Here is a 26107-nt window from a genome sequence, read left to right as displayed (position 1 = left end):
TTTGTTTTTGCATGGATCTGTCAGTGTGTTATGTATAAAATGACAATTCAAGTCTCAAGCTATCAGCCTCTTTCTGCCAAGTGACAAATAACGGATGCTTAAAAAAGTCTCGTGGCATTCCAGAGAGCTAAAGAACAATGAGTCACAGTCTCAAAAAAACTTAAAATTACTTTATCTTTCCCCCCTTCCCTTTTTTTTCTTCTCCCACCTTCCCCCAGTTGCTCAAGGAGGGGGTTAGGTCATGGGGCTCAAGAAAAGAGAATTTTCATTTTGGAGTTTTAGCATAGGGTTTTCAAGTACCAGCAAAACCTCATTTTCACTTGCACATTACGTGGGGCTTTGTCATTAATTTGCACAAGGTGTCAAAAGAGTAGAAGATAAGCTCTAACACCCTCCCCCAAGCTACACTCTGCTGTTAGATTGAAAAGGCCAGGGTAACAAAGGTGTTAATAAAATGTTAGCAGTGTTTCCTCTCTCTGGAAAAACCGTGCCAGTGCTTAAGGAAAAGAATTAAGTTTGCACAAGAACTATATGAAATCTACGTGCTACACTTTATTCCTTATTTTTATTTGCTTTTTTTCCTACATTCGTTTTTCAATATCTTTTCCAATTTAGCATCTTGTCCAATGCTAGGAGCAACATGCAGGAAGAAACCATAAGAAATCTTACTATAATGTCAGAAAATAAGTATGATGTTGCACATTCATGTAGTCTCTAGAACAGCAGAAAGAGAATGAAACATCAGGCAGTTGTTGATCACATCTCCAAGGCACCAATTTCTCAAGTATTGAGATGATGCAGATTCATATTGAAACTAGAACAAACAAGCAAAACAAAACCAGCAAAGAAAACTCCCCTATGTTAGTAAAAATAAATAAATCCTCCTAGTCATTCTATTCTGGCCCCTATTTTTACAGTCATGCTTGTTCACCTATGCACTCAAATTGAACAGAAAGTAAGGCAGCATCCTTCAGAAAATTTCACCAAAGAGCATTTTCAAGCCCCAGACTTTCCCATGCCTCACCAAACTTCCTGTGCTTCACAGCAGCAGCACTTTCAGCTGGGACAAACCCCCTGAGTTTCCAGCTGCATCTCTTCTCTGGCACCCAGTGAACCCAGCTCTGCCTCTCCTGGTCAGCCTACCTGGGGACAGGCAGGAGGGCCCATTAGAAAGCCTCAAATCCAGCAATCCCTATAGACTGAGTCCACTTAAGTAATGTATGTCTTCTCACTTATAACACAAAGGTTTTAATCCAGCCCCGTGTTTTCATCTTTTTGACCTTGCCAGAATGAATGAATAAATAAATAAATAGATAGATGAATAATCCCAATATTGAGACAGGACATCTTTGTCTTTTGAAGTCTGCAGCTACGTCCAGCTCTTAGAGCCCAGTTCAGAGGGGGAAAAAAATCCTTACTTTGGACTCAATATAAACATCAACTTTTCATTCAAATGCTGTCCTAAGAAAGAGCACATGAAATTGGAGGTTTAAGTGATTCCTTTGTCAATCTTACAAGACCAAAAGACATGAGATGAAGAATGATGACAAACAAGCCACAGAAGTGTCCCAAATACATAGGACACTGTCTCACTACAAAAGATGAAGTCAGTAGATTATTATCCAGCATCCTCAATGTTTCAGCCCTGGCTGAAGAAGCAATCTTGAGAGGAGCAGTTCACAAGCCTCATTTCAGCAATAAAAATCCTGACAGACATGAGAAGGTAAATGTCACACAGCCAGTCAGGCTGCTAAAGGCCTCTTCCCCTGATGCTTTGAATAAATACATCCACGTTGCTATTTCTGTTTCATAGGAAGGGTATAAAATTGTGAAGCAGGGAGAGCCTGCACTGCTAGGACATGTTAGCAGGCTGTGTGCCAGGCAGGCAGCTCACCACAGACACAGACAGGAGATCAGGGCCCAGCAGCTGGGAGGGCTGAGAGCATTTCAAAGCAGGCATCATCTACTGGGATGGGTTGTTTCCAGCAGCTCCTCTGCTTCAGCACGGAGCCAACTGTTGGGCCAGCTCAGGCACAGGTTTCCAAAGAACCCACTGACCCACTGAGGAAACAAGAGGACAAAGGCTGAAACTACCACAGGAAGGACAGGAACAATTTCCATTTTTGTTTAAATCACCCACTTCATCAGTGGCAAAAGTGCCCCTGGCTGCATGAAGCATATTTAAGTGCCAGCCCCTGCAAGCATCAAGCACAATGAGAGAGGAAGTAACAGGCAGGGAAGTGCCAGGGCTGTGTGTTCTGGGAGGGCTGTGTGGCCACTGGCAAGAAAGTTCCTGGCCCCTCAGCCATGAAACAGGGATCAACACAACCATGGGGACATCTCAGCCAGAGCCTCATGAGAGCAGTGTCAAGCAGCCAGCACTTCTATAGGGAAAACAAAACCTGTCACACAGAAAATGGGTTTTTGTCACACAACTGTTGCTTGCAAACATGTTGGCAATCCATCACAATGGTCTAGCCCCAGATGGACTGAGATGGGAAAGCTTATCTTTCCTTCAGCACTTGTGTACCACAGCATCATCCCCCACCCCACTATGCTTCTCTAACACTGCCTGAGCTTTCCTTGATGTTGCTCAGCCTCCTGATGTTAATGAAAGAATCTGTGTTTTGATTAAAGCCACCTTAGGAGAGCCAGGGTCCTTATGGCACATGTTTGAGTTAAGGAACTCACAGGTGAGGATAACAACCCCTTGGCATTTCACAGCTAGCCAAGCATCTAACAAGTGGTCAGCATGGATCTTCTGTCACTCAGCCAACCATACTGACAGTCTTGCTTTAAAGGCACTTCACTGTAAGGAGTTTGGCAGCACATAAAAGTGGCATGGCAGTATGTGCTTCCCTCCAGGCTTTGGTCAGATCACACAGTGCCTGGGTTTAGAGAAAAACAGGTGTTGCACAATAAACCTCTGAGGCAGCAAATAATTCAGATGTGATTGATGCCTCTCCAGGCATCATGATCAAAAAAGTGTCTATGCCAAAGCAAGTGAAAGGTGGTAGCAGCAGCAGCAAAGGGACATTGTCTTCTACTCACAGCAGCATCTGCACTGCTCCAGGGGAGCCCAACTGGTCCCACTGCTCCCAAATGGAGCCCGCCAGGTCCCTCTTCCCTGTGAAGGGGCTGCTTCTGCACTGGCAGGTTTTGCCAGATGCTCTGTAAAATTCTATGTTCCGTGTAAGATCCTCGAACTCCCTGCTGAAAGGCAGAAATTTTACAGAAATCACCTTTCCTAAAATAACAGCAGAAATTCTCCTTCACCTCCTACTGAGGACTCTGAAGGGAAACATGAACCCAAACCTTCCATCTCTCCAGCAAAGCTCCTCTGCAGATTTTGTCAGTCACCTTCGAGGAAAGTGGGAAAACCTGGTCTGAAGTGGCTGCTGCCAATGTGAAACAGAGATCTGTGTAAGCTGAGAAGTATTTTCTATTTTAAATGTATAATTCATGCAATCACAGGGCACTGGTTCCAGACTACACCTTAGCCATCACAAACAATCACAGTAGGTCAGCAAAGACCCAGCAGCAGCCCTGTCTCCACAATCACACTTCACCAGGACTTCAGGTGGGAATTCCCAGCCTGCCAGATCCCAGCCCACCAGGATGAGCCACAGCTGCCCAGAGCCCACAGGGGTTCCCACTGTTATCTCCAAGTCAGCATTTGGGTCCCTCCTACATCCACCTCAGAAAGTAAAAAGGCAATTAAAAAGTGGGATTACAAGAGTGCCTGGGAAGAAAAGTGCTGAGGAAATTCAAGAGGAAAAATAAATTAGATCAAAGGACGGGGAGGGGAAAAGAGAAAACAGGCAATTTCATTAGTAGAGGTCAAATATGTTTCCTTTACCATTTCAAAAAATATCAAATTCTCTTGTACTTAACCTTATAATGAATTAAATGTTAGCAGTCAGCAACAGATTAATCTCTTTGGAATGGAAGCATAACTTGAGCATTCTTACAGTAATAAAGTACTGCAATGGGTTCAAATTTTCTGTGAATTGTATTTGTGAATTGTTGCTATGAATTTGTATTTAAATGAATACACTGTATGCCCATACATTCAGCAGAGAAAGTGAAACCCTACTCTTCTGAAAACTGAAGTTTCTAAATGGAAATTGTTTTTCCTACTTAGATAAAAACCAAAAAGAGAGACAATGAAAAATTCAAGGAAGTCAGTTAAATTAACCTTTTTTGATCAATGACTCGTTTGTGGGGATAGACACGTTTTTAAGTTGTGAAATTTCTGATGTATGCAAGCCACCAAGGTTGGAATCAATAAAAAGTGAAAATAAAGTGGATTTGTGTAGACTGATTTTTAAAGCAAAACTATGCATTATTCATACAGAAATCTGCCTATAATGACTGGAAAGCAGATTGAAAAGTCTAAAGGTTTAGACCCAGTAGAAAATTTAAGACAAATCACATTATTAAAATGAGCTTTGATTAGATCTGCAGAATACAAAAATCCAGCCTTGCTCACCTACAGACAGATTTCTCAGGGGTGTATTTCTAGGTTGCAGCATATGTACAAGTAACAAGACCCTCTTAAAAGCAAGACATATCAAAGTTCCAGAAAAGGAAAAACCTGGACTCTGCAGGAAACAAATTAACTAGACAAGTAATTAAGATGTTAAATACTTACAGCACACTTTTTTTTTTTTTTTTTGTACAAGGTACCTTTTTAAACATTTGGAACAGCTGCTTTTAATAGCCAGATTCCTACTCACCAAAGCATGTAGGATGCTGCAAGTGGTGAGAAGGCTGCTCTCAGCAGAGCACTGTCTACACCTGGGATGGCATTTCCAGCAGACACTGAAACACTGGCTCTGTCTTTAACCCAGTGGTAAAGAAAAGCCCATGACTCCAAAGGAACAAATATCTGCAGCTTGGTCTTTGTTAGCAAGCAGTGCAGCGTGACAGGGAAGGTCTGGGCAGAGAAGCAGAGGGTGCTGAGGACCAAACCCCCACATTTGATGCCTTCTGGCCATTCTGAGTCAGACCAGCACTGACCTGCTCCAGCACTGAATGCTGGCAGCAGTGGGAGCCAGGCAAACAATGGGAGCCCATCTCCACATCTGTGTTCACACTCAGCCCCTGCACTGAGTCCATCCTACAGAGCACACCAGGACTGGAAAGTGGGGACATGCAAGGTTCCTGTAAAAATACATTCCTGAACCAAACTAAAAATGATAGCAGAAAGAATGTGTTTCCATTAAACACTGGTGATTAAAGATAACTTCACTATAACAACCAGGCCATGTCCAGTGTTTCCCCAGAAGTTTAAATATAAAGCATTTTTCACTCTTTCATCTTGAACTGCACTTTGCCAGAAGACCAGCTGATGCAGCTCCACGCAACAAAGTCAACTCGCTTCACTCCAACATAATTTGGTTGTCAAGTAATACTCTCACATTTTCTCAAATCTCTATTTAAGGAGCAAAACAAAAAAAGCAACCCAGATTAGAAAAAGAAGTCTTCAAAACCTGCAGATAATACAAGATTTTATAGGGAAGAGGAAAATAGCAAGAGGAAGCTGGAATATAAAAAAATGTCAAGAAGAGAGCTTGTACAATTTCAACAACATCCAGCTGCAATTCAACCCCTGCTTCAGCTGTAATCTCTAAATCGATCCAGATCTGCCTAGAAATGTTTGATTATCTATATGGGCCTGTAGTTATAGACAACAAGTACAGAAAAAAAACAGTTTCTATCTCTTTACCATTACTGTGATTAACTTCAAAACTTATTTACCTTGAAAATACTCAAGGGATTGCAGTATTAATTATTTTTAAAGGACACTCAATACAATTGGTGGCCCAGCATTGATGAGTATATTAAAAAAAATAAAAAGGAGAATTAATTGGGGACCTTGGGAGCTTATTAAAATTTGCTCTTGACTCTTGTAAGTTCTGACCTTCTATGGCTGAACTTCCCCTGATGAGGCAACTGCATTTATACTTTAAGAATTCCATTTGGTGTAGAAAAATAACCAGACTTTAAAGAAGTATGCAAACACATTTGCAATACAAATCAGTAGTATTCCAAGGAAAAAGATCAGAAATACTAAAAGCTTCTGCACTGAACACTGAAACAGGGTCTGGTTCTTGTACGTCTTAAATGCAAACCTCCTCTCAAAGCACCACACTTAGCAGCAAACCTCAGGAGGCAAAAGGGGCATTTCACAAGGCTGTGTTCTGGACAGAAGCATCAAATTGGGCAGGATAATGGAAACCTGCACCCTTGCAGGTAACCAGACAGTGTATTACTCATCTCTCAGATGTACAGAAAAGGAGGAAAACCTCTCTAGTTCAAACAGCCTTGTCCCAGGATCAAACTGTCTTGTCCCAACAGTAGAAGAGCTGCTTCCAGGCTGGAGATGAGCTACACAGACCCTGAGCATGACACCAAAGCTCAGTTTCTCCTCCTGTAACGAGCAGAGGTGGACACAGACACACTGTACATGGACCAGAGACATGCTGCACAGGACACTCACACAGAGGTGCAGAGTCTGTAGAGGCCCAGGGCTGTCCATGCAGGTGATGTCTTTGCACTGCCCACCTCAAATCTGAGCAAGTTTCTTAAAAGCCTGCACCAATCCTACATTTTCAACCAGCAGAATGCAACTGGCAAAATAAATGGGTAAATCTTCATCAGCATTGTGGAAAACAGCTTTGACTGCAAACACTAACAAGATCTCTCTTTTGACCTCATCACCAGCCAACTTCGACAGCTCTATGGACAGAGAGCCCCAGGTGCCGTCTCAGCTTTTTGACATTTAAACCCCTGTTCATGTTTCATTCAATTATTAGTTTTATTGGGTTTTTTCCCTCCCCACTGGCCCCACACAATGAACTTCAAAAGTTTCAGAGCACAGAAAAACACCTATCAAAACCATCTCTTACCAGCCACTTCTTACATGTTCTGTGTTATTTCCAAACCTCTGTCTTTGACTACACCAAATCACTTTGATCCTTTGTGGATATCTGAATTGTGCCACACACCCCACGTGAATTAAGCAGAAGATCAAAGAATTGGGAAGCACAGCCCATGCCAGGAGGAAGGAAGGCTTTATCTGTGGCACCACCAGCTTTTTGATACTAGTTTTTGCTGGGTTTTACAGCTTCTTTGAACAAACCTCTGTGTTTTTCTGAGAGGGAGAAAACACTTCCTTTTCTCTGTTAAACTAATCTCCCCAGTCTTTTCAGTTTTATTTTAAAAATCTGGCCATTTTGCTTGCTTTGACTACTAGAAATCTGCTTTATAGCAGTTAAAATAGTGGCTTTTTTACAGTAAAAAAATCTCAAATTAAATCAAAAGTCTACAGTCCTGTTGCTTGCTGGGGAACTCCTCAGATCCATGTCACAGGCCAGGGCTTCCATCTTTAGCAACACTTGCACAGCTTTGTTTATTGTAGGGGCTTTCTGAATATCACCATCCAGGACCTCTCCATTCCCCTGCAGAAACACTTCACACATTCCCCGGGATTTCTTCCTCATGATGTTTTTTTTTAGGATTCATTTCTCTCCTTTCAATGTCAGCAATGTCAATTCTGGCCCCCATGGCAGCAGCATCCTCTGTTTGCCCATCCTCTTCTTCATCTTCAGCACAACTGCAGGACGTGGCATCAGACTCCTGTGGCCTTCCACATCCTGGTGCCTGGGCTGGCAGAAACAGGAAATTTCAATTTCCTCAGGGCACTCATCTGTTCCTGCCATTCCCTAGTAACAGCTGAGTAGACTTTTCACAGGCTTCATTTACAAGCCTCATACACTCCCCAGCAATTTATCCTTTTTGCTTTCCATGCAGATGACTCCCAGAACACTTCTCTTAAGTGAACAATCACATCTTTGCTGTCTCTTCCTTTAAACTTTACTTCCAAATATGGGCAATGTTTGCTGCCATTTCACACAGTGATGAGAAAATCTCCTTTAACATTTCCAGAGATAATACAGTTTCAGAAGTCTGTACTTTTCCTATCTACCACTAGAAAGAGAAGCAAAAGGAGCAGTTCCCTGACAGTGGGTCTGTAAGAGGGATAAGGATCTTCTTTCCTTTCACTGTATTTGCAATGGGAATAAACCACTTGTAAAATACATGAAAGACTATACATTTCATAAGAAAAATATTTCTGTTCTGGATTAATGCTGGAAGGTAATGGGAGAAGATTAATAATATCCTTAGCTGCTGAGAAAAGGATTCTTTCTAACAAAAGATTTAACTGAATTCTTTTTCCTGTGCAATCTTCAAATCTGTTTCAAGTTCTCTCCCACTCCAACAGTTGTGACATTTTTTTCTTGTAAAGGAGACTCAAACAGAAAGCAAATGTACATAATTCATGAGAAGACACATTGAACAAACTTCTTTTAATACTGACATATAAGGTAGGGCTGTGTGGATGGAGAATCCACAGCTCTGGGTCACATTTAAAACACACATTTCTAATCCAGACAACAGCTGGGAGCCATTGCCCACCAAAGACTCAGTTGATGCCTCACAAAGTTGCTTTTCTTGAGTACTCCAAATAAACCATTCCCTTGCAGCTGCTTCCAAGAAGCCCTTCCTTTCTCCTGCTCCTTGTGTTCTGCCAGGGAGAAAAGGCTATATAGCAAGGCAGGAGTCGCCCTTCCTACAAATTTTTCCTGATTTTTTTAACAGAAAAACAAAGTTATTGAGATACCTGGGGGCAAAACAGGCTGGTTGAAAAAAAAAAAAAAACTTCAATTTTGACCAAAACCTGAAGTTTAAGTTTTGCCTTGATTCTAAATGGGAGACACACCAAAACCCCAATCATTTTCTTACAGCACTAGCACAGTCTACCGGAGCTGAATAGCTTTAATAAACACACATATGGTTAGAGCAAGATCATCTTCCAGCAGGCTCCTTCCCCTGAGACCAGCTGGAGTTATATTTCAAACTGTGAAGGAATGAAGCAGAGACTATCCTCCAAAACCCCTGCTAAGGGAAAGGAGGGCAAAAGGAGATAAATCAGGATGAAGGTAAAAAAGGAAATAAGAAACGGAGTTGCCCTTTGGGAAACATGTAATTACATCTCTGAGTTCCTCTTCTAAGCATAGGCCTGAGGCAGACAGTTCAGGTCTAAGCATTTCCAGCTTCCACACAAGTTGGGCAGATAACCCTAAACTTTTCAGATTTATCATTATTATCAGCAGAGCTCCCCTCAGGTTCTCCATGCAGCCAAAGGTTTCAGCAGCATTTATAGGAGAGCTGAGGGAATGATCCCTCAGACCACACAATAGCAACAGAGGAAGGATGGGATGGATTAGAACAGACATTGTGCCAGAACTCAGCCTGGATGATTACCAGGAACAGTAAGAGAACCTGCTCAGAGAGAGGACAAATCTTCCTGGGCTTACACGGGTGCAGGAGGTGCTAAAAACGCTTCAGAGAAGCTACAGCTGAGATGAGGAAATAACCAAAGGGACAGAAATACAGCTAAAGCATCCACACTGCAGCCAGCAAAGGCAGCAATCCTTCAGAGCCCAGGTCTTTTCCAGCCTGGCATGAGGCTTCACCTCAGCCCTCAGCTCTCACAGGAAAGGGAGCAGACCTGGCACCAACACCAGCTGTGTGCCACTGAAGGTCTAGTTGGCAAGCCTCACACAAATTTGCAACCCAGTTTCACAGCTTGCACATGTCACCCACAGGCTATTTACCCATCCCAAGTGAGTAGGCAGCACTGGCTTGGAAGGGATGCTCAGGCAATAGGGTAGAGCCCAGCTCCTCAGACTGGCTCCACCAGTTCCCATCACAACAGCAAAAGACTAAATAAAAGCAACCTGCCCAGGAAAAAAGTCCTCCAGAAGAGAACACATCCACCAAAATGGCATGGCAGGACCAACAGGGATCTGTGTGGTGAGTGGCAACAGCAGAGGCCCAGGACTGCTGAGGCTGGAGGAATCTGTACAGCTGTGCCCCAGGCAACTCCATTCACCAACATCTAGCACAGCCCTTGGAGTGCTGAGAATATCACAGCAGTAAGTAAAATGAGAGCAAGCAAAGGAGTTCGTCTTGATTTAACTTCAGATCCTCGTTTTAACTTGAGAAAATTCAATTAGTTTCTACCCAGAAGCAGTTTAGCTGCCATTGTTGGCAATCAATGGTCCCTAAATGCTGAGAAACTGGCAACTGTTCAATGTGCTGGCAGAGAGGCTTTCCTAATTAAAGATGTCACTTTTCCAGCTAATTTAAGTCTGCCATCTCTTGAAAGTACCAATTGCCACAACAAAATATGAATAGGAAATTGACTTTCTGTGCATCTGTTTTTGCAAAATACTTCCTCAGAGTCATATGTTTCAGCTTAAATGGTTTAGGTCACTTGCTGCGAGGCAATAGCAGAGCTTTGTTCTGCCTCCTGAATACCTCTTAAATAAAGAAAAAAAAGCAGGGGTTCTGTCATCTACGGGAATGAAAAAGGTATTTGTTGGCTTTCGCAGCATCAGTGAGTTCTTCTGTATTCCATCTGATACTGATTTTGTTAGTATAAAGCAAATCCACACTGGGTAAGCCTGCTTATATAAACAGCTTCCATCACACTACATACTCATCCACACAACTTCCCTGGGGATAGGGAAGTGCTGTTATTCCTGCTGGAAGGAAATGTAGAAGCATACAGCTGATACACAAAGATTTTTAGATGTCTAACTTCCACTAAAGTCAAATGCCTGACTCATGCTATTTAGCTCCTTTCCATAATAGCTAAATAACATCCCTTATTTTTTCTGAATCCAGCTATCCCTACATTTTAGCCAAACCGTGCATTTTTAAGACTGTTTGCACTCTGGCAACAAAAGGAAAGCAATGCCTGTGCACCTGGGAATGGAATTCCTAAGTTCAGTAATAGAACAGCATCCTAACTTCAGCACAGGATCTCATGTATCCCCAGCTGTGTTCACTCCAGTCCTTCCTGCTGAGGCCCCAAACTCAGCCCTGTTCTGGCTCAGCCAAGGGAGGGAGCACAAATCCCAGCAGAGCTGTCTTCATCAAAAGGACTTCTGACTCCTCCCACTCCTCCTAATTTCTTCTTTTTTAATGGTCTATTTGTGAATATTTTAATGGTTTATTGTGAATCAGAGCAATAAACTGTTTTTTTTTTTTACTCCACAAGCCTCTGACAAACAAAGCAGTTAAAAGCAGGACTTGGAAATCTTCTCCTTTCTTCCCATCCTAACATCAAAAAGGCCACTGAATTTTGTTTTTGTGGAATTCTAGATAAGAGCCATCCTCTGTTGAGTGCCACAAGAAATAAACCCCTGCTCTTTGACTGGGACTTAAGGCCTTATGATTGTACACAACAGTTAAATTTAACATGGATGAGATGCATTCAACCACCAGGGTAGCTGCTCACATGAACATTACTGATACGAGGCTGTGTTTCGTAAGCTTGGAAATACTGCCTGGCTAGGTAGACTTGAAGCAAGTCATACATTATTTATAATTTATTAAAATTTATTTTAAACAATTCCTCTCCCACACCATCATTTGATCAGCTCTGTTTACAGTCTACAACTGTGGAGCAGAGGCGTGCAGCATTAATTACACCACTGGGCTCTCCCACCCCCAGGTATGACAGAACAGACCCACACTTCCTTCCTGAAATGGAAACCTCCTAACATAGGTAGGAAAGGGGGAACATTTTATACTTGTTTTTCCCCTGCCAAGGCAAGTTCACCTATTCCCACTGCAGTATGCCCCTTTCTTTGCCTCTTCCTGGCAAAGGAAGGACTTCCTTCCAGAGCCCAGGAAGGACTTCTGGCAGCAACAAAGTCTCTGGGAGCTGAAATAAGGGACTCCACACTTCACTAGGGAAAGAGCATGGATACATCCTTTCCTCACATCTACCTCTCTAGGAACAGCAGTTCCTAGGACTCTACCTCCCTCCTCTTCAAAATGTGTTGGTTGATTTCCCTAATCTCAGGAGAGAATCACAGAATGGTTTGGGTTAGAAGGGACCTTTAAAGATCGACTTCCAATCCCACTGCAGTGGGCAGGGACACCTTCCACTAAACCAGCTTGTTCAAAGCCCAATCCAACCTGGCCTTGAATATTTCCAGAGTGCAAGTGCAAACCCCAAATTATTTGCAAATAATTCCTCTAGACTGTGAGGATGGTAAGATTTTCCAAGCCCAGTTCAGCAATGCCACCATTGTGCCCTGCTCCAGTCCCGGGGCTGGCTGTGAACTCTGTATCCCACAACCAAGGTCAATGAGGCTTTCTTTTTCTTAAATTAAGTCACAGAGCACTGGAATGAATGCTATGCAGAACTAATTTGTCAACCCAGCCACAGCGTCTTTATGTCTGCATACTTGTTGGCAAATTCCCTCTCCCCCTCGCTGGTCCATGTCCTCCCCTCCTGAAGGGGCACATCATGGCTGAAGTCAATACATGGGCTGTCTGCCCCTGCTCTGCCCCCTCCAATGCCACAGTGCGCGTTGCACTTTCAGCTCTCGCTCCAGAAACACCTCATTATTCTCATGAGTCACTGTGCAATAGCAAAGTGATGCCAGGAGAGAGGAACAGAGGCATCACCACTCTGGGGCACCTCCAGCTCTTGGCCCAGATCCTGCAGCTGCTGATCAGACCAGCATCCACTGGTGCCTTTCCAGAGGCTCAGTGCGGGGCACACAGCAGCTCTAATGGCACCTCCTGATCCTTCAGGAGGCTGCAGGATGGATAAATCAGAGGGTGGCCCATGCCTCCTGCAGCCTCTGCCTTCCCCAGCACACACGTGACAGCAACCACTGCCCACTCACCCATCAGGACAGGATATTCCCATCTGCAGGCATCAAAACTCACAAGCAAAACCATCCCATGAGCATTACAGGACAACATCCAAAGGCAAAGCCTTTCCCTAGCTCTCCAAGAAGGTTGCTGTGCAGAGCAGGAGCCCACTCAGCCCACTGTGGCACGGCAGAGCACTCATGTCCTCAGGTGTGAGGTAGAAGAAGTGCTGGAAATTAGAAATAAAGCTATAAAACACAAAAAAACAGGAATCTCAGCTCCTTATCAGACCTCCTAATTACTCAGTCTAGCAACACAAATGCAATATGGAAACATTCATCACCAAGAAAATAAAAAAAAAATCTTCACAACTTATATACATACACACATATGTGCACATACAGTTTACTCTACAAAAATAAAATATTTAACTGTATGTTTTCCATCAGCACATTTTATCTTAACTCAGGGATGTATCATACATATTCCAAGTTATTTTATGTACACAGCAGCTGTGTACTAACACCTCCACGAGGAAACCTGCAGGGCACTGCTGCCTTCATCTACCCATGTGCTAATGGAAAAATAACCTGCACAAATACATCTGCCAACACACAGGGGAAAACTGTACCCCTTGAAGCAATAATCACATCACATTTGGCTTTCCATGAATACATACAACTTCTTTCTACTAGGAAAGGCTCTCTGGGTCAGCACTTGAGACAGTGACAATCCAAGCCCATGCACCCAGGTCTGCTCTCCGCTGCACTGGCAGAGCAGCACACTCACTGCCTCTCCTTCTTCCCTCCCATTTCTTTCCATGCACCAGCATGGGTCTTGCCAGGGCAAATTTGCCTCCTAGTTCCCACTGGGAGGAACCTTGAGCTGTGTCTTTTTAATGCTGTCCTATGACAGCCTAAAGCCTTGTGTTTGGCACAACAATATTTGGAGAAGGAGGGAGTCTGTCCAGTTTCTGAAAAGATTCATCTCCAGGCCATTATAGTTAGCACAGATTCTATGAACTATGACAACAATAAAAATCAGCAGGAACAACATCCACAGTTCCATGCACAGCCCCAAAGGATCTGATGTGCCACTGCTCAGGGCAGAGCTGCTCCCTGTTCTCTGGGTAAATGGAAAAACCAGACCTTCCCTCCTGTAAGACAGCACCCCTTGGCTTTGCTGCCATCACACTGCATGCCTAGAGAGCACACACACAGACAGACCCCAGGAAGGAGTGGGAGGGATCCAATTATTTCTGTTTCAATTACTCCCAGTTTAAAACTATGGTTTGAAAGAAAAGAAAAGGAGAAAATACCAACACAAAATCCCCAGCGTGGCTGCTGAGGGTGGCTTGTTCTCCAACCATCTGTGCTCCTGGCAGGAGCCATTCTGCTCCTACACATCCTTCAGCACCTTCTGCTCCCTGAAGTGTTACACAACTGTACAGTGAAGGAAAATCAACAGAATTAACAAGTGGCCAAGCACAGAATTTCCACTGAGGCTGAGTACGGTGGTGTCCCATCACATCTCTCTGGTACAAACTCAAGGAGATGAGTTGATGTCAGCTCTACCCTGTGGCTACTACTCCAATAAATGATTACTAATTACTCAGGAGAGCAGTGAAGAACATGATAAAATTAAGTGATAGTGTTGCTCCTGGCTCCCTCTCATTTGTACAGCTCCTTGCTGTCCGTGGCTGCACTGACACCAGTGACTGGCACTTCAGCCATTCTCAGCTCCTCTCCATTACTGCTTTTGGGCTTTTCTGCCATGCAAAGTTCATTGTAAGCCCAAATCTGAATCCATACTTTCCATATGTTCTGCCATTTGGAACCAGAATCTAAAATTACTTTGGTTGCCACAAAAATAGGAGCTTACAATTCCCCTTTGCCTTGCAATTAGCTCTCTAAATTTTAATTGTATGAGCCAGATTTTCTAGCAGAGTTCATTCATAAGCAGAGTGAGTCAGCTGCAAAATATTTATCACAGTCCAAATTTTCTCAAATTTCCAGCATTTGGATCACAGAATTCTGCTCTGATCCAGGTGTAGGAGTAATGACAGAAAAATTATAGGAGGCAAGAAAAAACAGAAATAATTTTCATCAGAAAGCACACTTCTTCAGGAATTGTTATACCCTGCCAATTCTTGCCCTGAAACTGCAATTTACTCCTTTAAACTTCTTTACTGTTCTGCAAATTGCAAGACATAATCTGAAGGATGCTGAACAATTATTCTAAGAATGAATTATAATTTCATAAATTTCATATATTATATATATAATAACTAATATAAATAATTATATATTATTACATATAATATAATATAATATTTATATATTATATAGTTATCATATTTTTCTAATTAGCTAGCTGAAAATTTCATTAGCATAAAATTTATCAGTCTGATCATTTAAGCACTTTCTTTAAAAACCAAAAATTAAGAGCATCTTCAGCATAAAATATACCAATTATATCTGGTTTAGCACAGATAAAACTGCTAAGTAGAAAGCCTCAAAATCCTGTAGAACAAGGAATATCTGATGTAAATTACTCCCCCTCCCCAGTATTCACCCATCTCAATAGAAATTTCAGTAATTAAAATTACAAGCCAACAAAGCAGTACCAGGAGTAGGTACCTCCTGAAGGTGCTCAACACGGACTAAAATAAGCAGTTCTGTAATCACAGTAAGTGCTTACATTGTCAACAGCACTCTTTTAATAAATGGTTGCATTTGTTATGCTTTCTTAAATAATTATTTGCTAGAAGATCATAATCATCTAATAAAAATGTGTTTGGTTTTGAACCAGACCTAATTATAGGTTTTAAAAGCTGGTGACAACATATGCACTGGAATCCATTAGCAAGTTTTGCATAGAAAAGGTGACAAAAAATCAAAAATTTCTTTGGTGAATTGAGAGCGTGATCTATAGGAAATCAATGGGATTTAAGTGTTTGAAATCCAACTCTCTTTTCAAAATGAAATTCATGCAATTATTGTGGTTTTTAATTATTGGGATACCACAAAAAAACACTGCAATCATCCCAACAAAACCCTCTTGCACTTGTGCCAAAGATTTTTTTCCTCTCTCCATATGCAGAAAGAAACAAGTTAGTAACCTGAAACATTCCAGATTTCAGCTACTCCAAATAGTACAGTGAATTTCTGGGCAGATGCAGAAATCAAGCCATGCACTTTGAACTGCAGGGCTGAGAAACTGAAATATTCATTTGCTGGTCACATCTTAGTGTAGGAGAATCAAGTATTTTTAGGATCAACTCCTAATCAAGAGTACCAACTTCTCCTTTGTCAATGCGTGTCAGAGTTTTAACATCTTTTAAACACAATTTCTTTATATTTATGACTGAATTACAGTTCAGTCAGGCAACCCATTGAATCACACTTCCTCAGGATAAAGATTCTGCATGTGAACAGCATCTCCCTCCCCAGATGTCCTTCAGACAACAATGAAAAATGACAGAGACTGCAGTGTGCTTATCATGGTGACATGAGTTACCTCTCTGAATACTTCTCAGTGCAAAGCCAGACAAAGGTCACAAGAGTCTTACAGGGAAAAAAAAGAGGAAAACAAGGAGAAATGTCAATTTACATTAAGTGCACAGTAAAGACTTGCATTGTCAAAGAAATCATCTGAACTTCTAAGTATCAATATCCATAACAATAAAAAAAAACTTCAGAAGAAAAGGGAAACTTTGATTCACATAACAGTATTTGGAGGCTTTCAAAGGCTTTGTTTATAACTGAACATTTGCTTTAAATTAATAATTTTTCTTCAACTGCACAGCAGAACAACTTCTGGCTGCAGGACACAGCTTCCTAAAATGCAGGTTATTGAAGTAATGCTTCAAGAAATGAATATGCTAGCTGGTATTGGAAATCAGAGGAGCATTATTTACCCTCTATTGAATGCTGATCTAGATGCTTAGGAAATAGAATGCAGATTAATTAAGTGCTTTTATCTAAGTAACTTTGATTTTATAATAATTAAATATCAGCTAGTATTTTATTACTTCAACCCCTTCAGTTATTATTAACAATGGAATGGGTGTTACTGCAATAGCAATTTCTAATGCCAGTGGAAAGGACTTTTAATATAAATTCATAATGACACCATTGTATGGACCTGATTCTAATCAGGAAAGCATGCCATGCATCTGAAATTGGTGTTTATGAATCACAACCTGGTTTCCCACTGTGGATACTGTTCCTGTTTGTGCCATGCCTTCCAAAGGCACCCAGCAGTGTTACCTGCAGCCTGGCTTCAGAGCCAGCAGTACAAAGGAGCAGGGGGTGCAGCTTAACCACTTGCATTTGTTCCATTAAGAGGCGGATGTATTTCCTCATTTATGTGCTTTGCTACATCCAAGTCCATCTCTCAAGCACCTTTTGTGGGAGTTACATTAAAAAAAGAATGTATGGCTATAGGCAGTAAACATACCAGGCTGCCAACCAGCTCTGACAGGGTCAGTACCAGCACCCCCAGTGCACACAGTTTCCAGCTTTTGGTATGTGACTGACCAATGGAGCATGCCAGGACAGGACTGCAGCTTAATTCAGAACAGTAACTGCACGCTTTGGACCCGTGCTTGGAGCATGTGCTGAGTAAATTCTTCAGGAAGTACTGATCCAAAGGTGGAGACTGGTATATCCTCTATCCACTCCACAGCTGATGGAGCCAAGACAGATTCTTCCAACACAGGGGAGCTGGAGGAGGAATATTTGTATTCAGAGCTCACCACTGGAGATGGCAAGCAAGGGAGGGACTCTGGCCAGCAACACTCCCTCTGACTCTGGTGAGGCACCACAAACAGCTCCTCCTGGAAAGAGACCTGACCAGTGGTGCCCTCAGGACTTCTAGACCTTGCTGGGGTTCAGTGCTTAGCAGGAAAGGTTTCTGCAGGTGGGAGGCAGCAGTGGGTTGTGTAGGTGTTGGACACTGTAGTTTGAGATGTTTTCTGTTGTCTTCTGCACATGACTCACTGAGCAGCACTGCACAGCTATTTTCAAATCATGAATCTGCAAGGCAGACCCCCTTTGGCTAACAATCCAGCTAACTGGGGAGAAAAAACAATGCACCTGTCTCATCCCGAGTGCTGAAGTAGCAAATGCTTTCTGAGTTTTATTTGCAGAAATGGGACAGTCATGGCCCTTCTTCTAGTTTTAGAACAAAATTTCCATCTAAAAATAGTGTGGCAAATCACCAGTGTAGGATCTCTGCTTTCTTAGACACACAGCCACCCCAGAGCACCTGTCTAGAGAGCTGCCCCAGCACATCCCAGAGTCTGCAAATGGCAATTATTCTGCATGTTGAATATATACATTCCATCTGTGTGTGTGTGTGTGTCTTGGCACACGTGTATTTCCATGCTGGTACATCTGTATAGTACATCTTTTCTACATGAATTAAGCCAAACAGTAATCACAACATGTTATTTAAATATCACTAAGGATTAGAAGATTCAGAAAGACTCCAAACCCTATAAAGTGATGCTGAGCAGGATTACTTCCTGGCAGCATGTGGATACATGTGTAAGCTGATTATTTATTTTCATGACCTACATTGGCACATAAGGAAGAGCCACAGTCCTCTCCCTCCTCAGACAGAACAAAATCAAACTGTATCCCTCCCAGTGATGGATTCAAACTCACCTTCTTTTCTTTCTCTTTAATGAACAAAAAGCAGAGAAAGATGAGAGATAGATTTCAGCAGCTGAAACAAGGTGGAACTGCTGAGCTATAGGAATAACCACAGTGTTGAGCCAATGGCATTCAAAGAACTAACAGTAGGGATAAATTGGAAAAAAAAAAGGTAATAAGGAGCATGTATCTCAAGGTAGATACAAGGTCAAAGCAGCTTTTGGAAGAAAGCTAAAAGATAGAAGGGTGAGAATAAAAAGAAAAAACCTACCAGGGAGTATTCACATTCATAACATTCCTTGAGTATTTGTTATGCTCCTGCTTACTTACTGCTAATTCATACTGTGCTGCTTACAATGAGAAACATTGAAACACTGCTAATTACAACAAGGTGCTACATACACAGAGCAATGCCATTGCTATTCCTTACAGGCCAAGGGCAGCATCCTGTGTTATCCTGCTCAAAAGAGGCTAAAATAATGCAGTAACTGTCTGCAAAATCATACAAGCAAAACAAATGTCATTTTTCATGCACAGAGTAGTTACATTTCTTCATGCATGTAATCTTTAATTACTAAAGAAACTTTGATGTCAAAAATAAAGCTGCCAAAACAATAAGGGGCTGAAGACAGCTTCTATTTTCAGGCTCACAACTCTCTTGTTTTATATGGAGATTGTAACACAGGAATGCGGCACAAGAGCAGAAAGCAACATTAAGTGGCCTGTGTACTACACCCAGGTTACACAGACAAAGACCTTCAATTAATGCCAGTGCTAGTTTTTATTCAGACTATGCTTGGGAGTGACAGAAACCTCCAACATGTACAGGATTATGGGGATTTTTAATGTTAAAGACTGAGGTGTTAGAGGACTATTTGTAATACGATGTCCATCCCTGCCAAAGAGGGCTCTAACACTAAAGGCAAGGGATAAAACGTGCTGGTTGCAGGATGTTTTCCTCTGCCCAGATTAAGAGCTGTTCAATAGAAGTATAATAGAATCTGTAAATCTACTCTGGCTCAAGAACAGTGTGCTTGACATTGAAGATACAGAGCTGTCATAGTGGAGATAACCTGAACAGCAGGCCTCTAGGTATGGATAATGCATCATCTGACAGCATTATAGCTTAAAAATAAATTAATAAAACCAATGTAAAATAAAAACTGGTCATATCACAGCCTACTTTAAGCTTTAAAATAAATAAGGACTGGCATGTTCTATCTGTTTCTTCTTTAAAATATGCTATAATCAATTTGTTTGAAAATTCTAATGTGCAATGAACAGCCTGAGCATGGCCCTGCTCTGGCACACATTGCCCTGGCAGTGGCACTGGCATGTCCAGGGACAGGCTCCAGCTGCTGGCACACCAGGGAAGGCCCCACAGTCCCCACACAGAGGGGCTGGCAGGCTCAGCCCTGCACCCCTGAGCTGCCTCATGCTGCAGCTCCTGCTGAACCAGATGCAAGAACTGCTGGAATCCTACATTTTTTCAGGTTTTTCTTTTGCTTCAGAAAGACTGCAAAAAACATCCCAGGAGCAGGATTTGAGGTTTTATACCTTTTCTCTCTAGAAAAGCTTCCAAGACTGTTCTATACATCCCCTCTTCTTTACCACACTTAACCTTGATACTTTCCACTGAAATGCAGTCCCTCGCCCTCTGGAGTCACTGCTCCTCCATCTCCTCGTGGCCCCTTTACCCTGTTTCCTCTGCCAAAAAAGCTGACCTTCACCTAAAGCTGAACCCTCCAAGAAGGAACACACCCCTGTGTTTGAGCAGCTGCTGTGATTTCCACATGAAAAGTTTTCCCTTCCTCTACGACCTTATGCCACCACTGCAGCTGAATATCCCAGATGATTAGGGACAGATCCTGCAACCTTCCATGCAGGCAAGACTCCTGTCACTCTTACACTGCTAAGAAAGGACCCCCATGGTGATGTTAATTTCAGCAATGCAGATGGACTCCAAAACCCTTCCATCAGTTACCTGCTTATGGTACTGAAGATTTCTAAAACAGAGAAATTAGTGGAACAGAAATGAACAGAGTAATTCCAGCACAAAGAATGGTAATACAGAACCAGACCCAGTCCTGCGGTTCCTTCCAAGTTCAGGCAAAGGATAACCAGCACAGACACACTGAGTATCAACAGAAGGAACCAGACAGAAAATGCAACATGCTAGCACAGGAAGAGGCTAAAATTTCAGAGCACCAGTAGTCACAGACCTGAAAAACCTTCCACATGCAAAAATCTACAGCCAGGTTTCATCATTAAATATGATGGACTACATGTAATTACTACCTCAAGCTTTATAGCTCCTCTAGCAGTCCCATCCTATTCTGCATTAGCTACAACAAACTAATTTTACTGATCTAACTTCTGTTGTACCTTGCAGAAGGAAAAGGCAGAGATTTGAGCTGATTAATACAGCATTTAACCCAGTAACTCTGGTGTGGAAAGGGACTGGAGTTTTGATCAACTGAATTAACAACTTCACTTTTGATCTAGCTGAGAGAAACCTACAAACATCAAAAGCAGGTTTTACTTAGCCCCCTTAATATCTGCAACTTGCCCTAAGATGTCAGCTCTTCTCACGGATATTGGACATGAATCACAAATCCTGTGATTACACCTGCCAAGAATCCTCTGAAGAGGCATAGGATTTCCTCCCCCCACACACCTCTTCACTAGAAAAAGCTGGTTCCTGCTGAATACACATATCAGAACAAATCAGCAAGACACTGACCTGTTTGGGTGTCAAGTCATTAGTACAAACAGAAAACTTCAGAAACACTGCAGAAAGGAAAGAAAAAAGATGCTTTGCAATAAAGGCGAGAATGGACTGCATCTTTAAAGGTCACACTCTTGTCAGAACAAGGAGATTTATGGAATATATGTAAGTGGCAGGATCTTCAGATGCATCTCAAGAATAAACAGGGTGAGATGTTTTCAAACAACATTTGAAGTGCCAGGAGAAGAGGCTGAGGGTCTCAGCAATAGGGAATTGGCCAGGGGGACCGGGGCTGGTGCAGAGGCAGAAGTCACCTCAGTGGCCAGGGCAGGGCTCAGTACCAGCTGAAAAGCCACAAAAGCCAGTGGTGTCCACGGTGCCAGTAGCCCCATGCCAGCCCCACAGCTGGGGCAGGACAGGTGGACAGAGGGAGCTCACTGGAAACCAAACCTCACTTACCTAATTTAGAGGACAGGGAGGTGTGCTCTGACAAACACATTAACACACACACACTCCACAGATCTAAGGCATACATGCAAAATGCTCGTTTTCCCCAGAATTTCTACTATTTCAGCTTTATAAAATTACTGCTTTAAGTTAGTTTACAGCCTTCCATCCAGTTGGCTGCATTTCAGAGCTATTCCAGCCCACACAGCTAGATTTTTTTTTAAGGCACAAAAAGGTGGCAGGCAGAGGGAAAAAGGTCTAAACAATGTCATAATCTTGATGGAAGATAAATAATCCCAATCCTTTTCTATTAGGAAAGAACTGGCGTACTAAATCCCACCATTCTGACAAATTTTGAAGGAAGATTACACAATGCCTTTATCTACCTCTCCCTTATCCTATTTTATGTAACTGGAGCATTGCTAGACTAGGACCAGCAGTCACCATTCTCCTTCTCATCCAAAAACTGGGTTCTCCAAACCACCTTTCCCTCTCCAGCTCTTCACCTACATTCTAACCCTCTGCCAACTAAACTGAAGGTCGAACCATTTTTTGTAGTTGAGATACAGGAAGAAGCTCCTGCAGCAGCCACTCTGCAAGGTGAGGAAGCACAGTTCTTAACAACACCACTGATGCTACAAACAGCAGAAGGCAATTCATCTCCTGTGCAGGACCCACAGTTCATCAAACCTTCAAGACAAGAAGAGATTATTCAAAAGCACCAACACTTGAATGCAGCCATCAAACACCAAGCACCTGCATGCACACTGCACACGCTGGTATCTGACAATGTCACTGCTCCCAGGTGACAAAATACACAGGGCAAGAGAGATCTCCTCTAACAAATGGCCCAGCAGAGATGTCCACGCTCTTCCTCGCAGCTGAAAAATGACCATGCTACGTCTTCAACCCCAGACTAGGTTGAATATGGAGCTGAAAAACATGACCTGCAGGGTGCCCAGCAGGATGAGACTCTTTCCACACTTCTAACCTGCTCAGTCACAAAATCCAGGACACAACAGAAGCCCAAGCCACTCTACCTTACTCACCTCTTGCATTTAATAACGTTTCTCTTGCAAAAGAGAGGAAATTGGATTGTAGTGGTTTTCTCCTTCCTATCTCAACATCTTCCAAGACAGAGGAGGATTCTCCCAGCCACCCTCTCAGACCCAATACCTGCTGCTCCCCAACATGCTACCTTGGCTTTGCCATCTGATGGGATCCATCCTCTCCTGGCTCAAGGCAATCCCAGATTCTGCATGCCTGCCACCACACACCTCCATAGCACAATTTGATGCTCAGTGCCTGCCTTGTTTAAAACCTTGTTTCCAAGCCAAACTAACTGAAAATAGAAACAGCAAACAGAGATGGTGTCCCAACAGGCAGTCTGTACACAGCATCACCATCACCCTCCTCCTGGGCCCAACTGTGTCACTTCCTCTGGATTTTCCCTGGATCAGCTCACTGAGACCTGTGCAATGCAGATCCCTGTCATGCCTTGGAGTCAATCCACGGTTCCCTGAGCCCGCTTAGGCCCAGCTCAGCTAAGTGCTGGCAGATTTGAACCCTCATGTGCAGCTAGAGATGAACCTCCTCCAGCTGTGACTGACTCCTGTCTGTCATGCCTTTGGCAAAGGTTCCCCTTTGCTCCCTCATTCCTTCCCACCCTTCTCAGTAACACATCTGATACTCCAAGCACTATCTATCGTTTGCCTAAGCAGGAGTTGTGCACAGGAACCTGCCAGCCAACACTGCCAGAGCCCAGCTTTCGTCTCCTCCCTCTCCCTGGCACAGCGGGCTTGCTGTGGTGCTCAGTGAGCAAAGCTCTGAGTGCCTCTTCCCCTCCACAGAGCACCAAGGCTGTATCAAAGGGGCTTCAGATAAAGTCTTCAAAATTGCATCTTTGTGCCTGCAATGACGTGCAGACTCTTACTCATCTCTCTTTTTATTAGATAAAAATCCTTTCAAAGTTGGTAAATGAATGGCTATCTGCCAGGCTTAGGGCTCTACAGAGAGGACTAGAAGTCCTAATAGGGTTTGTTCCAAATTTGCTTTGCTAGTAATAACTCTAAAGAAACAGCTAAATGAACACAAACACCATATTTTATTTCTACTTTTCACTTTTTTATTTTATTGTAGGATATGTAGTTTCTAATGAAATACTAAATTCACTGACTGAGAAGATTTTTAAAACATATAGCAGTAATACATCTTAAACTCACTTTTTATGGAGTATTTTTAGGAACCCCTCCAAAACAGATCTCCAGCTCCCATGGTTGCCATGAAATGTCAGCATTTGACAGTTTCCATACAGTTATCTCTCAGACAACAGTTTCTGTCTGTAATTAGAACAGTAACTGCAGCAAATCTGAAGTCGCTGTTGCTAAATGATGTCGTTTTAAAGGCAGGTTAGTGAAGTTACCAAGGTCTGAAAGAGCAAGGTTTGGGGGTGTCTTCCCAAATCTGGATGTGTGGGAAATAAGCATACAGCCTTTGATCTTACCATCTTCCCTCCAGCACCCCAGGAAAGCATCCAGGCCTCTCTAGTAAGGAAAACTGTCTCATAGACTCACAGAGACCTGTATACAGATATGTGCAAACCTGAATCCATACATCCCTCACATTTTGTTCTTTTCTGCTCAGATGCAGCCTTCAGATGGACAGATTGCAGTGTAGGCTGGCTGTGTTGTTGTTCAGAAGAGGCAAGGTGCTAGAAATCAGATGTTGGTAAACAACACAAGTTGTTTTCAGTACACTGTGTAACCCTTCCTGATGTTTAACATGTAAATATTCCCCATCATCCACCTACAAGCTCCTCAAGCCTTTCCTGAAAGACGAATTGAGGGCTGGCACCTATCCTTTGCTGTAAGTCCCAAAGAGCTTTGGTGTAAGTCTCAAGAGCTTTGCAGAGTACCTTTAATGCTTTTGGTGTACTTCAATAGGATTTTGTACTTGCACTTGTGACTCCACAACTGAATTCAAACACACCAAGAAAGCAGCTGCTAGGGCAAGCAACTTCTGATGCTCAGAAAGCAAAGGTACTTTATAATGTAAGAACCAATTCCCAATTTAAAGACTTCTCGGTATTCCTAAAAAGAATTGCAATTTTGAGAATGTATGAAAGAAAATATGCCGGACATGCTAATTGCATCTTCTGTCCTCAAAGACCAAAAGGGAAACCAATTATCACATACACTCAACAGGCTGCAGCACCAAAATACCCATCAGCATTAGGCAGCAGCTCCAGCAGCACATCAGCTTGTATCTGTTGTCTTTGTGCAATCAGCAGCTGTAAAAGTTTGCTTGAAGAGATGGCACAGGAGGGAAAACACAAGTGAATACAGCTGGCATTTCAACCAGAGTTCACCACATTCTGCAGCTGAGGACAGGAAATTGTTGTTGTTGTTGTTTTGTTATGCTTTTCTAAGAAATACACAAGAGGAAAAAGAAAATTGTCTCTTCCTGAGCTACTCCCTATCCCTGCAGACCACAAACCCATTCAAGGACTCTGAGTCACAGCCGGAATGTGCACTTTCCCAGAGCAACCCCATTAAAGTGCAACCAAAAGACAGAACAAGCTTTTTCACATGCTTCAGTGGCTGACAGCACTTTGATTTTCATTTGGCCACCCAGTATTCATCCCAATTTCTCTTCTGGAAGTGTCTAGAAAAATTAAACTGGAGGAACAGCATACTTTAGCAAGAGAGTGAGGACAAGTGGTTATAGTTTTGTACACATTCTAGCACAGTCCCTTTTGAATGTGGTTGTGCTACACAAGATGTAGCCACTAAGCAGCACTTGTAGAGCACCTCCTTCTCCAGCTCACACCAGTGCCAGGGTGGGCAGCAGCTGCCACATCAGCCCTGCTAAAGGTCTCCAGTCGTGCAGGCAAAATTGAATTTTGCTGCCCATGGATCAAGGCTGGGTTGTTCCAGCTTGTGGGAGACACGTGAGAAGTCAGACTCGCTGTTCCTGCTGGGGGGATGCGATAGCTGAGAGAGTCAACAACAGCTGGGGCTGGGACCAAGCCATCTCCTGCTCACACATATGCCCTGTCCTGTGCCACAGAGCCCAGCCTGGCTCTCCAGGGCGCTGGCACTGCTGAGGACACAGCAGAGCAGCAGCTGCTGGGACTGCCCCTGCCTGAGCACCCTTCTGCCTTGCCTAGAGCTGCCTTGTTTTCACACCTCAGCCTGGCAACACTGCAAAAACCAGCACAGCTCAGGAGAGGCACGGGAAACACCCCTCCACATCAGAACAGAAAACAAGAGGATATCTCTTAAAAGGTTAAAAATATTCTTAAAGCAGTATTTTAATAGCCTTCCTGAAAAATGAGAAATAATTGCTCTGAACATAGTGTGAGCAAAGCAGGCAGAAGCTGGATTTATTACAAGTAGGAGCTTAAATATTATAACCTCTTTAGGTCAAGAAATACAGTTAATTTTGATGAGAAAAAATGAAGTATCCAGCTTGGTTTTGGACAAATCACATTTTATGAGAAGCATTGCATTTCACTTGCTTT

At 42.8% G+C, this 26107-nt stretch overlaps 1 protein-coding gene across 13 annotated transcripts in view; it reads right to left on the bottom strand.

Annotated features, from left to right (window-relative positions):
• Positions 1–26107, bottom strand: part of IL1RAPL2 (interleukin 1 receptor accessory protein like 2) — a 348614-nt gene that overhangs the window by 267091 nt on the left and 55416 nt on the right. For 3 of the 13 annotated variants that reach the window (XM_053956031.1, XM_053956039.1, XM_053956029.1), the window contains exon 2: positions 16270–16316. The exons of 7 other annotated variants lie outside the window; for them this stretch is intronic. The gene's annotated coding sequence lies outside the window, so the exon portion shown is untranslated. Of the gene's footprint in view, positions 1–3051; positions 3214–16269; positions 16317–26107 lie in introns of all 13 variants that reach the window. 3 more of the 13 variants (XM_053956032.1, XM_053956037.1, XM_053956034.1) reach the window with 2 other exon arrangements.

The sequence above is a fragment of the Vidua chalybeata genome, chromosome 14 (genome assembly GCF_026979565.1).
Source record: "Vidua chalybeata isolate OUT-0048 chromosome 14, bVidCha1 merged haplotype, whole genome shotgun sequence".
In the NCBI taxonomy this organism is placed as follows: Eukaryota; Metazoa; Chordata; class Aves; order Passeriformes; family Viduidae; genus Vidua; species Vidua chalybeata.
Note: the sequence above shows the minus strand (reverse complement) of the source record. Positions and strands in the feature narration are given on the sequence as shown.